This window comes from Balearica regulorum, chromosome 31 (assembly GCF_011004875.1).
Source record: "Balearica regulorum gibbericeps isolate bBalReg1 chromosome 31, bBalReg1.pri, whole genome shotgun sequence".
Lineage (NCBI taxonomy): Eukaryota > Metazoa > Chordata > Aves > Gruiformes > Gruidae > Balearica > Balearica regulorum.
Window position 1 is genome coordinate 735829 of NC_046214.1, and position 13825 is coordinate 749653.

General features: G+C 50.6%; 1 pseudogene; it reads right to left on the reverse strand.

Annotated features, from left to right (window-relative positions):
• Window positions 1–9981: 9981 nt before the first annotated feature.
• LOC142598830 (olfactory receptor 14A16-like) lies at window positions 9982–10910 on the reverse strand (annotated as a pseudogene).
• Window positions 10911–13825: the final 2915 nt, after the last annotated feature.

Here is a 13825-nt window from a genome sequence, read left to right on the forward strand (position 1 = left end):
TCAGTTAGCTATTACCTTGATTACAAACCCCTTTCCCACGATTATAGGCTTTAAAACAGTTCTAGGCCATAAGCAGCTTTCTAGTTAATATAAGTTTTCTTATAGCTAAGCTTCTATATTTTTACAATGGGGACACAAAGTCCAGAAAAGGCTTGCCCATGGCCCTATGTGACATGTAACCCACCTGGCACCAATTGTCTGGGGGGTGCAAAGTATGAGTTGAAGCAGTGGATAATATTAGCACTAAGGATAAAGACAGAATGTCAAAGAAACCTTCACTCTCAAACTGTTGGTGGACAGGGTTCAGCTCCAGTTTCCCACCCCTCAAGTCTACACAGAGCTTTTCTGATTTGACGTCCAGAGGATGTTCCATGGCCAAAGGTCTAAGGCCATTCAGAAAGCCCTGAGATGCCCACAGCATCTTCTCAGCACCGACAAATAGGACTTAGTGTGAGAAACATCACACTCGTCTGGAGTACCATCCAGGGTGACTCCAACACTGAAAGTAGTTTCAGCATCCTTTGTTTAGGCTACAGAAGTCCAACAAGAACAACAACATCACCCCTCATGAATGACAGATATGCTCAACACAGACAGTGTTGACAGTGCACAGACAGTGCATCCAACAAGCAAATCATCTCAGGTTAAAGTAAACCTTTCCATTGGCTCAGTTTTCCATGCCAAGGGGCACAGAAAGACCAAGGTTGTGATGTTTCTTCAGCTGTCCTTGGCCATATTTGTCCTCAAGAATCACACAGAATCACAGAATGGTTTGGGTTGGAAGGGACCTTCAAAGGTCATCTAGTCCAAACCCCCTGCAATGAGCAGAGACATCTTCAACTAGATCAGGTTGCTCAGGGCTCCGTCCAACCTGACCTTGAAGGTTTCCAAGGATGGGGCATCAATCACCTCTCTGGGAAACCTGTTCCAGTGTTTCACCACCCTCATCATAAAATATTTCTTCCTTATTTCTGGTCTGAATTTAGCCTCTTCTACTTTAAAACCATTACCCTTTGTCCTATCTCTACAGGCCCTACTAAAAAGCCTATCCTCATCTTTCTTATAAGCCCCCTTGAAGTATGGAAAGGATGCAAGAGGGTCACCCTAGAGCCTTCTCTTCTCCAGGCTGAACAACCCTAACTTTCTTAGCCTGACTTCACAGCAGAAGTGTTCCAGCCCTCTGATCGTTTCTGTGGCCCTGCTCTGGACTCTGACAGCTCCATGTCTTTCCTGTGCTGAGGACTCCAGAGCTGAACGCAGTACTCCAGGTGGGGTCTTTCCAGGGCAGAACACAGGGGTAGAATTACCTCCCTCAACAATCTGGCCATGATCCTTTTGATGCAGCCCATGATACAGTTGGCTTTGTCGGCTGCAAGTGCACATTGCTGGCTCATGTCCATTTTTTCATCCTCCAAGTCCTTCTGTGCAGGGCTGCTCTCAATCCTTCATCACCCAGCCTGTATTAATATCAGGGGCTGCCCAACCCAGGTGCAGGACCTTGCACTTGGCCTTGCTGAATTTCATGAGGATCACATGGGCCCACTTCTCCAGCTTGTCCAGGTCCCCCTGAATGGCATCCTGTCCCTCAGGCATGTCAGCCACACCACTCAGCTTGGCAAGACTTGCCCTTGGTGAAGCCATGCTGGCTGTCTTGAATCACCTCCCTGTCCTCCGTGTGCCTTAGCATAGCTTCCAGGAGGATCTGTCCCAAGATCTTCCCAGGCACAGAGGGGAGGCTGACAGGTCACTAGTTCCCAGGGCCCTCCTTTTGACTCTTTTTTAATAATTGGTGCAATGTTTCCCTTTTTCCAGTCACCGGGGACTTCCCCTGACTGCCATGACTTTTCCAATCTCATGGAGACTGGCTTGGCAACTACGTCAGCCAATTCCCTCAGGACTCTGGGATGCATCTTGTTGGGTGCCATAGACTTAGTATGTCCAGGTTCCTCAGGTGGTCTCAAACCAGATCTTCCCTTCCAGTGGGAGTGACTTTGGACCTCCAGTCCCTGCCTTGAGGTCCATCCTCTTGAGAGGTGTGCCAAGAGAGGTTACCAGCAAAGACCGAGGCAAAAAATGTTGTTGAGTACCTCAGCCTTCTCCTCATCTGTTGTCACCAGTTTGCCAGTTGTGTTCATCACAGTGGGGTACACTTTCTTTGACCTTCCTTTTCTGGCTGACATACCTATAGAAGCCCTTCTTATTATTCTTTGTGTCCCTCGCCAAGTTCAGCTCTAGCTGTGCCTTGACCTTCCTGACCCCATCCCTACACAACCGAGCAGCGTCCCTATACTTGTCCCAGGATACCTGTCCCTGCTTCCACTGCCTGTGCCCTTCCTTCTTGCCCTTTAGTTTAACCAGCAAGTCTCGAGTCATCCATGCTGGTCTCTTGCCTTTCTTTCCTGATTTCTTACACCTGGGGATCAAGAGCTCTTGCTCTCTATGGAAAGTGTCTGTAAAGATCTGCCAGCTCTGTTCTGCTCCCTTGTCCCTGAGGGACGTTTCCCCAGGGGTCCTACTGACGAACTCCTTGAGCAGCTGGAAGTTTGCTTTCCTAAAATTCAGGGTCTTGACTTGACCCTTCACCTGTCCCATATCCCTCAGGAGGCAAACTCCACCAGTGCATGATCACTGCAGCCCAGGCTGCCTCTAATCTTGATGTCTCCGATTAGCTCACTTGTGTTGATGACCAACAGGTCCAGTAAAGTGTGCCCTCTGGTAGGGCTGTCTATTACCTGCCCTAAGAAGTTATCCTTAATGCACTCCAGGATACTTCTGGATTGCCTACGGTACGCCATGGTACTTTTTCAGGGTGGTTGAAGTCCCCCAGCAGGATGAGAGCCTGCGAGAGTGATGCATCCAATCAGATGTTGGGTAGTCAGGCAGAAGTGACATCACAAGAATGTGTCCGTGTCCTGTGCCTACTGCTGTCCCCTCGGGTAGTCCCACAGAAGTGACTTCACATGCATCAGCTACAGCCATGAACCTGCTGCAAGCAGCGTTTCACCTGCAGAGACAAAAGGACATCATAATCAACGTCCAAGTGATGATCCTGCTGCTGGCCTATCAGGTATTGAAGCAGATGTGATGTCATCATGAACAACCAAGCCAAGTGCCTGCTGGCCTTTCAACTTCCTCAGGCAGAAGTGACCTCAGAAGACTCAGCTGTGAGCCTTCTCTGGCCAACACCTGCAGAGACAGATGTGACCTCACAATCCACACCCAAGTCTTTTCCCTGCTTCTGGCCTGTCAGGTACTCACCCAGAAATGACTTAGCAGTCACCTTCACAGCCACGTGCCTCTTACTCACCCATGAGATTCTGAGGCACAGATGAACTAATAGTAACTTCCCCACTCATCCCTCGCCTTGTGGCCTACAACCTCATCAGACACATGTCACCACACGTTCATCTTCCAGCTGGTCAACGGCCTCACAGTCTCTGCATTCACTTTGCCCCCTGAGGGAAAAGCTTAGAGTGAGGGTTAGAGGACAGGTGGAAGGTTAGGGCCTTCGAGGGAGGGTGCTAGAGCTCAGGGGTTGCAGCTTTGTGTTGGCAGTTTGGGTTCAGGCAAACCTAAAACTCTGGTGAGAGTTTCTATTTTATGCTCCAGGTAGGGATAAGGGTGAGAGGTCCCCCTTCAGGGTTCAGGATCAGGGTGAGGCTCAGGGTTAGGGTTTGTGATTCTGCTTAGAGCTTCCTGTTATTGATTTCAGGACTGGTCATCTTTGTGGGATAGGGCATTGGGTTAGGGCTAGAGGTGAGGGCCAAGGTTAAAGTTAGCATTTCAAGAGTAGGGACCTCACAGACAACAATCAAGTGCTGTCCCTTTCACATGCATCTCCTTTGACCTCCCCACGCTCCCTTCTCTCTCTGATGAAACTCTCAGGTATCTCGAGCACCTCACAATGCTGCTCCTTCACCAACCAGCTTCCTCCAGCAGAAAGGACATCACAAGCTGCTCTCTAGCAATGTCACCTTTTTCTTCATCTTCCTCTTGCCCCTGATCTCTCACCTGATCTCCCTGGCCTTTCCCTCACAATCCCTGCCCTCCTTCTAGTTCCTGGGAAACAAGAGTTAGGCTTAGGAAAGGGGTTGAAGATGGGGGGGAATGGGGCATGGGACAGGATTAAGGGCTGGGGTTAGGGTTAAGCTTCAGGCATCTGGTGAGGGTTTCAGCTCTGGCATTGGTGTTCAGAGTAGGGCGAAGGATGAGAGCTCCAGGTTAGGCATTAGGGTGAGGGCATGACAAAGGCTGAGGGTGAGCTGGGCAGTGCCAGGTCGGAGGGGCCAGGGTGTGTAGGCACTCTGCGTGCTTCCACCCTCATGGTGACCAGAGGGAAACCTCAGCTGGTGATGACCAAAAGCATCTCCATTGCAATGGGCTGGGCATTAGTGCTGGGCACATGATAGGGCACATCCAAGGGGCTACACGAGACAGGAGGTCTCTGTCTCCTTTCTTTGTCATGCTGAAATCGCTGCCTCTGATTTTCTGCTCTAATCAGCACCCAGGGAGCCATGCTTCAATTTCCTGAAGCAGTTTCATCACCCACAGCCCTCAGCAGCCTCTACTAAACCTCCAGGAATCTTTATTCCTGCCATGGCGCTCCACACTCAGTGCCTTTCCCCTGGGAGCTTGTTAGTGTGCAGCCACTATAATGAGTTTATTCTTGCATCTCAATTTCTGCACAGTTGCAGGGGGACTTTTAGGAGAGACTATCTTCTAGGAAGAGTTTTGCTAATGTCAACAAACACATCATATAATACGAGTCCATTTCTTTTTCAGTCATAACTCACTAATACTTTCAACATTGACAAATGATTTTTCATTTGACTGTAAAATGTTCCCACACAACATCCCAGCCCCATTTGCTAGAGATGGGCACGGCATCAGGAGACACAGACAGCCAGGTAGATGTGACCACAGGAAGATGGTCAGGGAGGTCACTAGAGACATGAGTTGGTGACAAGTCTCAGGGCAGAAAATTTGGCCAAGAATAAGGCAAAGTGGATGCTGGAGCTCTGCCAAAAAAACCTGAGGGATTTCTTTACATTTAAAAAGACATGAGCACTTTTTCACTGGCTGAAATGATTGAATATTTCCAACAAAGCAACTCTTTTTTTTCCCCAAGTCATGCCGTAATGATTCTATGATAATGAGATTTTTGGGGATGTGTATTACAATTACTAGAAGAAATAAGGATCCTCCTGAGTGCTTGTGGTGTCAGTACTCTGTTACACCGTGAACTGAAACTCACTCATCTTTCAGGTCTTTCCAGCTGTCCTAATGAAACGGACTGTGTCTAAAGACACCTTTCCAGCAGACTTTCCTTTGCTCTCAGGATTTACTCCTCCCCTTACAATTTGTTACTCAGATAAATACACTTAAGAAATGTGTTTTGGTTTTTAATCAATTTTTCAAAATTAGGAAGGTTCCTGTTTCTATTTAGAGCCAGTCCTCAGGGTAAATTGGGTGGGAATTGCTGCGAAGGAGCTGCAAAATTCAGCTGCAGACTCAGTGCAGAAGCCTGATGTGGGAAAAGAATGCAAGTCCCGAGCGGCCCCTGAGAGAAATGGTGGGGCTGGGGAGGTGTGGAGGAAGGTTGTCCAGGCAGTGTGGGAACTCAGGGAGACAGCTGGAGTGACCTTTCCACACCTCCTTAGCAGATCCTCTGGTTCAACATCAGTTGGAGAAAGCTGCTGTCACTTCTGTAAACTGAAAAACTAAGAAGCCCTAAAATATCAAAACTCCTTTTTTTTTTATTAAGTGCTCATTGAAATCTTCCACTTTAAGCAGACTCCTGAAACCTCTCCAATTAGCTGTACAAGTCTTGAAACCCTGAAGAAAATTATGGGAAGACACATAGCTCGTTAGGGCTTTTTGCATCTTAATTAGCCCCATGGTGTATTTGGTGCTGAGCCCTTGAACTTTAGATACTGTGAGGAGATTGAACCAATCACTCAAGGAGTTAAAATCAGAAGCAAACGCCCAAGTATCTTGGAGTGTTAATTGGCCCCAGTGAGGGGCATTACTGACAAAGCCTCCCCGTGGATTTGTTAGAGCAGAAAATTGGAGGCTGTGATTACAGGTAGGCAAAGGCGCTCTGCAGGTGGATCTGATGCTGAGTAAAGCCTTGATGTAGTTTATCAAATGTGTCAGAGCTCTAATATGAACTGGAGTCAAAGGCAGACAAGTGGTATGCCACAATTGATATCACTAATGCATTGTTCTCAATCCCTTTGGCAGTAGAGCACAGGCCACAGTTTGTTTTCACCTGGAGGGGTGGCCAGTGCACCCCAGAGGTGGAAACAGAGTCCTACCCTTGGCCATGGACTGATCCAGACTGCACTGGAACAGGGTTAGGCTTCAGAACACCTGCAATACGTTCACGACATCATCATATGGGGACACACAGCAGAAGCGGTCTTTGAGAAAGGGAAGAAAATAGTCTAAATCCTTCTGATACCTGGTTTCACCATTAAACAAAGTAAGGTCAAAGGACCTGCACAGGAGATTCAATTTTTAGGAATAAAATGGCAAGATGGACACCATCAGATCCCAATGGACGTGAACTAAAGAATAGCAGCCGTGTCTCCACTGACTAGCAAAAAGGAAACACAAGCTTTCTTAGATGTTGTGGGTTTCTGGAGAATGCATATCTGAAATTACAGTCTGGTCTAAGCCCTCTCTATCAAGTGACCCGGAAGAAGAAGGATTTCAAATGGGGCCCTGAACAATGACAAGCCTTTGAACAAATTAAACAAGAAACAGTTTATGCAGTAGCGCTTGGGATAGTCCAGGCAGGACCAGGTGTCAGAAATGTGCTCTACACCGGAGCCGGGGAGAACGGCCCTACCTGGAGTCTCTGGCAGAAAGCACCAGGGGAGACTTGAGGTCGACCTGTGGCGTTTTGGAGTTGGGGATACAGAAGATCTGAGGCCTGACAAACTCCAGCTGAAAAAGAGATATTGTCAGCATTTCACACTTTGGAGGTGGTTGGTCCTGAAGTAGATCTCCTCCTGGCACCCTGACTGCTGGTGCTGGGCTGGATGTTCAAAGAGACGGTCCCCTCTACACACCAGGCAACTGCTGCTACGTGGAATAAGTGGGTTGCACTGATCACACAGTGGGCTTAGAAGAGGAATCTCCAGTCACCCAGGAATTCTCAAAGTGATCATGGATCTTGCCAGAAGGCCAAGATTTCAGACTATCACCAGAAGAGGTGACGTGTACTGAAGAGGTCTCACCGTATAATAAACTAACAGAAAATGAGCAATCTGCCCTGTTCACTGATGGGTCCTGTTGCATTGTGGGAAACCATTGGAGTTGGAAGGCTGCTGCATGGAGTCCTACACTACAAGTTGTAGAAGTTTCTGAAGGAGAAGGTGAATCGAGCCAGTTTGCAGAGGTGAAAGCCATCTAGCTGGCTTTAGACATTGCTGAACTTCTCGTTCAGCATGTGGCCAATGCTCTACCTCGATACTGGCTCATGGATGGTGGCCAATGCCCTGTGGGGTGGTTACAGCAGTAGAAAAGGAACAACTGGCAGGGTAGAGGCAAACCCATCTGGGCTGCCCCATTGTGGCAAGATATTGCTGCCCGGCTAGAGAACCTCATTGGAAAAGTACATCACTTAGATGCCCACGTGCCCAAGAGTCGGGCCACTGAGGAACATCAGAACAACCAGCAGATGGATCAGGCTGTCAAGATTGAAGTGGCTCAGGTGGATCTGGGCATAAGGGTGAATTATTTGTAGCTCGGTAGGCCCATGACAACACAGGCCATCAAGGAAGAGATGCAACATATCCATGGGCTCATGATTGAGGGGTGGACTTAACCATGGACACTATTGCACAGGTTGTCCATGAATATGAAACATGCGCTGCAATCAAGGAAGCCGAACGGTCAAAGCCCCTCTGGTATGGAGGACAATGGCTGAAATATAAATATGAGGAGGCCTGGCAGATTGATTACATCACACTCCCACAAACCCACCAAGGCAAGCGCTATGTACTTACAATGGTGGGAGCAAACACTGGATGGCTCTAAATATATCCCATGCTCCATGTCACAGCCCGGAACCCTATCCTGGGCCTTGAAAAGCAAGTCCTGTGGTGACATGGCACCCCAGAAAGGATTAAGTAAGACAATGGGACTCATTTCTGAAACAACCTCATAGACCCCTGGGCCAAAGAGCATGACATTGAGTGGGTGTATCACATCCCCTACCATGCACTAGCCCCTGGGAAAACTGGACAATACAATGGGCTGTTAAAGACTACCCTGAGAGCAATGGGTGGTGGGACCTTCAAACATTGGGATACACATCCAGCAAAGGCCACCTGGTTAGTCAACACTAGGGGATCTGCCAATCCAGCTGGCCCTGCCCAGTCAAAACTCCCACACCCTGCAGAAGGGGATAAAGTTCCCGTAGTGCACATAAAAAATATGCTGGGGAAGACAGTCTGGGTTATCCCTGCTTCAGGCAAAGGCAGACCTTTTTACCCTTCTTGAAAATTGGGACCACATTTGCCAGCTGCCAGTCCACTGGGACCTTTCCAGACCTGTCACATGGAAACCTGGTACCAAGGGATTGGACGCCTTGTGTGGAATGGCTTTGCTTCACAGCAGAGAAATACTGGGGTAGGTGGCAACTTACTGATGAATGAGGTTCCCAACAAGAGAGCAATGGCTGCAGTCCCCAAGGCCAGAGAGAAACAGGCCTGGGCTGTGCAGCCCTGGCAAGAGAGGGGGTTGCTATCCCAGGTGACTCTGCAGCAGCATGGGGCCTGTGGCAGAGGTGAAGGCGATCTCCAAGAAGGACAAGGTGCTGCTGAGAAAGTCCCTAGGGGAGGAGAGGGGGCTGGGGGCTGACTGGCTAGAGAGCAGCGCTGCAGAGAAGGGCCTTGGGGTCCCAGAGGATAACAAGCTGAGCAGGAGCCAGCAGTGCAAAGGCCATCAGCCACCTCCCCTGGCCCCATGGCAGTTCCCACCGCAGGGTGCTGCTGCAGAGCTCTGGGCACTCACATCAGAGCCCTGGCCCCTCTGAAGGACACAGCAGCTCCTGGGGGGCAGAGAGGCAGTTCAGCCTCCCCATCAGCCCAGGGCTGGTGCTGGCCCTGAGCGCACAAGCAGACAGAGGCCACTCAATCTCTGGCTCTCCTGCATTCACATTCTAGGGGATCCCTAATCCCAACAGCCTTTGCCCCTTCTCTACCCCCACCAGCCCCACTCCCCAGCACAACACAAGAGTCCTGGCCCTGGGGGTCCTCAGGCAGCTCATGCATCTCATCCAGTCTCCCCTCCCCGTGCCCGCTGGTGCCCCACTGACTCCCATGGCACTGTAGAGTCCTTGTTTGTGGATACCTCGATTTAGTGCTTTACTGTGGGGGCACTTCTCCTTTGAGGGTGTTTCACTTTGTGTGTCTCCATTCATTCCCACCCCAGGGCACATGGTGAGTCCCCATCCTCTCCTCACTCCTCCAAATTCATTTCCAGATACACTGCTATATGCCATCTGTCCTGTCATGGCATATGACATGAAGCAGCCTGAGGAGGTAATGGGGAGCTGATAGACCATCTCCACTGCAAATGGACACCAAGAAGACACCCTTTAAAACCAGAACTTTTGGGCCAATGGAACCCTATGGTACTGTGAGCTTAACTCCAAACACAGGGAGAACACAAGGAGAACAGACTCTTTAAAAAACCCTCACAATTCATTGGATATTTCATTGGCAGCATCATTGGAGGAAGAGCCCAGCCTTCAGGCACTGCATCCAGGAGATCCCCTTTCATTGAAGAGCTTGGATATGCCACATGTGACAGAGTGTTATGCAAGGGTCGGATACAACACAATCAAACCCCAAGACAAGCTGTTTAAACAAGAAAACTATCTATGAGCAGGATTATCACAAGGGAAAACAGCAGACTCGTGGCCTAAGACAAACTCTGGGAAATGTGCAGAGAAAGTGAGACAGGTTATTATTGGTGAAACAACATCCATTGGGCCACTTTCCATAGGAAATCCTTGAGCTTATTATTCCTCATGCTGTAGATGAGGGGGTTCACTGCTGGAGGCACCACCGAATACAGAACTGCCACCACCAGGTCCAGGGATGGGGAGGAGATGGAGGGGGGGCTTCAAGTAGGCAAACATTCCAGTGCTGATAAAGAGGGAAACCACGGCCAGGTGAGGGAGGCACGTGGAAAAGGCTTTGTGCCATCCCTGCTCAGAGGGGATCCTCAGCACGGCCCTGAAGATCTGCACATAGGACAGCACAATGAAAACACCCAAATTCTGCACAGACACTAAGTACAAGAAGCCCAGCCTCCCTGAGGTAGGCATCTGAGCAGGAGAGCTTGAGGATCTGGGGAACATCACAGAAGAACTGGTCTAGGGCATTGCCCTTGCAGGGCTGTATAGAAAATGTACTGGCTGTGTGGAGCACAGCATTGAGAAACCCAGTGCCCCAGGCAGCTGCTGCCATGTGGACACAAGCTCTGCTGCCCAGCAGGGTCCCGTAGTGCAGGGGTTGGCAGATGGCAACGTAGCGGTCATAGGACATGACTGTGAGAAGGAAATATTCTGCTGAGATCAGAAAGTAAAAGAAAAAGACCTGTGCAGCATATCCTGTGTAGGAGATGGCCCTGGTGTCCCAGAGGGAATTGTCTGTGGCTTTAGGGACAATGGTGGAGATGGTGCCCAGGTCGAGGAGGGAGAGGTTGAGGAGGAAGAAGTACATGGGGGTGTGGAGGTGGTGGTGGCAGGCGATGGCAGTGATGATGAGGCCATTGCCCAGGAGAGCAGCCAGGTAGATGCCCAGGAAGAGCCAGAAGTGCAAGAGCTGCAGCTCCCGTGTGTCTGCAAGTGCCAGGAGGAGGAACTCGGTGATGGAGCTGCTGTTGGACATGTGCTTCCTCTGGGCAGAGAGACTGTGTAAAGAGAAGACGACATTGATAATTTAGGAGAGACTTCTTTGAGCCAACCCTGTGCTGTTTCCCAAAGCTATCCTCCCACATTGACTTCCTTTTCCTAAGGGGACTTTCATTCAGCTCCTTTCTGTGAGCTCAGGTGTGTGCTGCTGGTGTGCATGAGGAGCAAGTGCCCCAGAGAAGGCACTCCTACGCTACTGCAGCAGTGTCAAACATCCCGTGCATTCGGCAGGATTTCCTGGCAGTGCGTGCCTACAGCTGAGTGAGAGGTATTGACTTCAGTGACCTTGGGGAACTGTCCTTATCTACTGCAGGGTGTGAACGACTCTGTTCACACTGTGCTCTGGTGAAGTGCAGCCAGCACTGGGGAAGGGCAGTTGAACGCCTTCAGAAGATGGGTGAAGGCATGAGGTTTCTGGCAGATCTGCTCATCCCTCAGTGTAACACCTCAGGAGTCTCAGGGTCTCATTCAAACCTGTCAGCTCCTCTCCCCTTTCCCTTAGGAGGAACCTGAGAGCACAGACCCTGCAAAGGTGATCGATCAGCTCTAAGGGAGCCCCTGCCTTGAACTTCCTCTTGAAAAGCTGCCTCTGCCAGTGTCCTGGGGTTGATCTGGAGCTGGGAGCAGCCCTCACCCATGCAGCCCCCTCTCAACAGCAGGATGCTGCCCCGATGGGGGTTTCTCCTTCCCTCCACCCACAGCTTCTCCCTGCAGCGCTGTGGGGAGCTCCCTGGGCAGGCTGAGTGCTGAGCCTGGCAGGCAGCAGAGCCCCTGCCCCAACACACAGCCCCCTGGGACCCTGCTCTGAAGGACAGCCGTGGCACCCCTGACTACACACCTGCATACAGATCCCTGCAGCCATGCCCAGGAAAAGGGACCAACATGCCCTGTCCCTCTGACAGTGCAGCAGGGCATGTGGAGCATGTCCTCCTCCTCAACCCCAGGGAGAGATCCCACAGGCTGTGGGCTATGGCAGCTTTACAAGATTGCTCTGAGAACCACATCTGCATTGCCCCGCATCCAGAGACTTACCGTGTCAAGGGCTCCTTCAGTGAGTTCTTAGCACCCTCTCACCCCACGTTGCCTTTAACCTCTCTTCTCCTCGCTGTTCTCCCCTCGGTGCCTGCAGGCAGTGCCCTCAGCCCTGCTGCGCTTTGCAGAGGAGCTGCTCCTGGGCAGAGCTGTCTCTCTGCAGCACAGCCTGCTTGCCATGAGCTCCCTCTGTACCAGGAGCCTGGCCCAGCTCAGCAGCAGAGGCCCAGCCCAAGGCTTTTTAATGACCCCTCCTCTGGGGTTTGGTGCTAGTCCATGGACTTATCAAGTCATGAGACCATGAACCTCAGCCACCTAGAGGAAGTTGAAGAAATCTCTCCAGAAGTCACAGTCAGACACCAACTCCACAGTTTCAGGGAGTGTTAATGGGTCCCCCTGAGGGACATCACTGACAAATCCTCCCCAGGGGCTCGTTGGAGCAGGAAATTGGAGGCAGTGATGACAGGGAGGAAAAGGCAATGTCAAGGTGGCTCTGACACTGAGAAGACCTGGATGCATTACATCCAGCCAAAGGGCCAAGCCCTGACCCCCAGCCCCTGGCAAAGGGAGATCCTGTCCCTCACATGTTGCTCAGGGCTCTTCCTGGGGCAGCGGGATGTGGGGATGTGCAATACCAAGGGCAAGACTATGGAAGGACACATCTACCAGGCTCCTGCGTGGGGATGAGGAGGCCATGAGGCTCTAGTGATTTAAGGATAAGGCTTCAGTGGAGACACAACAGCCATAGCCAAGGAGGCAAAGACCTCAGCTCTGTTGGAGACGTTCAGCCTTGCCACAGCTCTACGATGTCTCCATCACTGGCTGTCCTATGGTGTCCCACAACTTGCCTGCAGGCTGTAGACCTCTACTCTGCTACCCCATCTTTTCTCACATGAGCATCTGGCTAACCTTTACTTTGCCTTTACACCTGGCTGTGCCTTGAAACACCAAGCCTTGAGCTGATCAATAATCCCTCAGGGTGACCTGCTGCCCAAGAGCGCTGCCCTCAGTTTGACATTTCTTTCTCCTTGTGTCCACTCTCCACCTCCCAAGCTGCACTTTGGGGCACTCTGCCTTTCCCCTAATGTTTCCCACTCTGAAGAAAAGCTCCACCATCTCTGAAACCACTCTTCAAGCAGTCTCAGAATACTCCTATTCAGGGCAGAGATTCCATGCCATGGGACCAAAGGGCCAAAGAAGGCCAGGTCCTTCAGCCTTCCCAGACAGGGCATGTGCTTGAAGCCCCAAACCCCATCTTGACAGGCCTCCTCTGGACCGTCTCCAGCTCCTCCCCACTTGTCTGGAACAGGAAGCCTCCAGAGAGGGACACACCAGCCTACATGAGGGCACACCACTGCTGAGTCCAGGGGGATGATTATTCAAGTTGTTTAGGTAGACACATCCTTCCTAATGCAGCCCCGTATGCAGCTGGCCTTCTTCATCGTGAGCATGTACCACTGGCTCATACAGCATCCTGTCTAGTGTCCAGGCCATTCTCATCAGGGTCACTCCTCAGTCAGCTGGACCAGATATACGTGGTTTTGTCTTCCCCACAAGGCAGGACTGGCAACTTCTTCTTGAAAACTTCAAGAGGATGCTGTTGGGTAAATCCCAGAGTTTCTCAAGGTCCCCCTGGACTCAAGCTCCATTTTGTCAGCTCTTAATATTTGTGTGAAGACAGCTCACCCTGATTGTGTGTCTCTCACAAGGTATCAGCATGAGGATCTGCAGGGCACTACAAATACTAAAAGGTGCTGCTACTTTAATGCAATTTTCTTTCCATCCTAGGATTAACCACAGTGACCACCTCAGAAACAGCTACAAAGCCAGCAAAGCCAGGGGCAACGAGGAGATATTGAA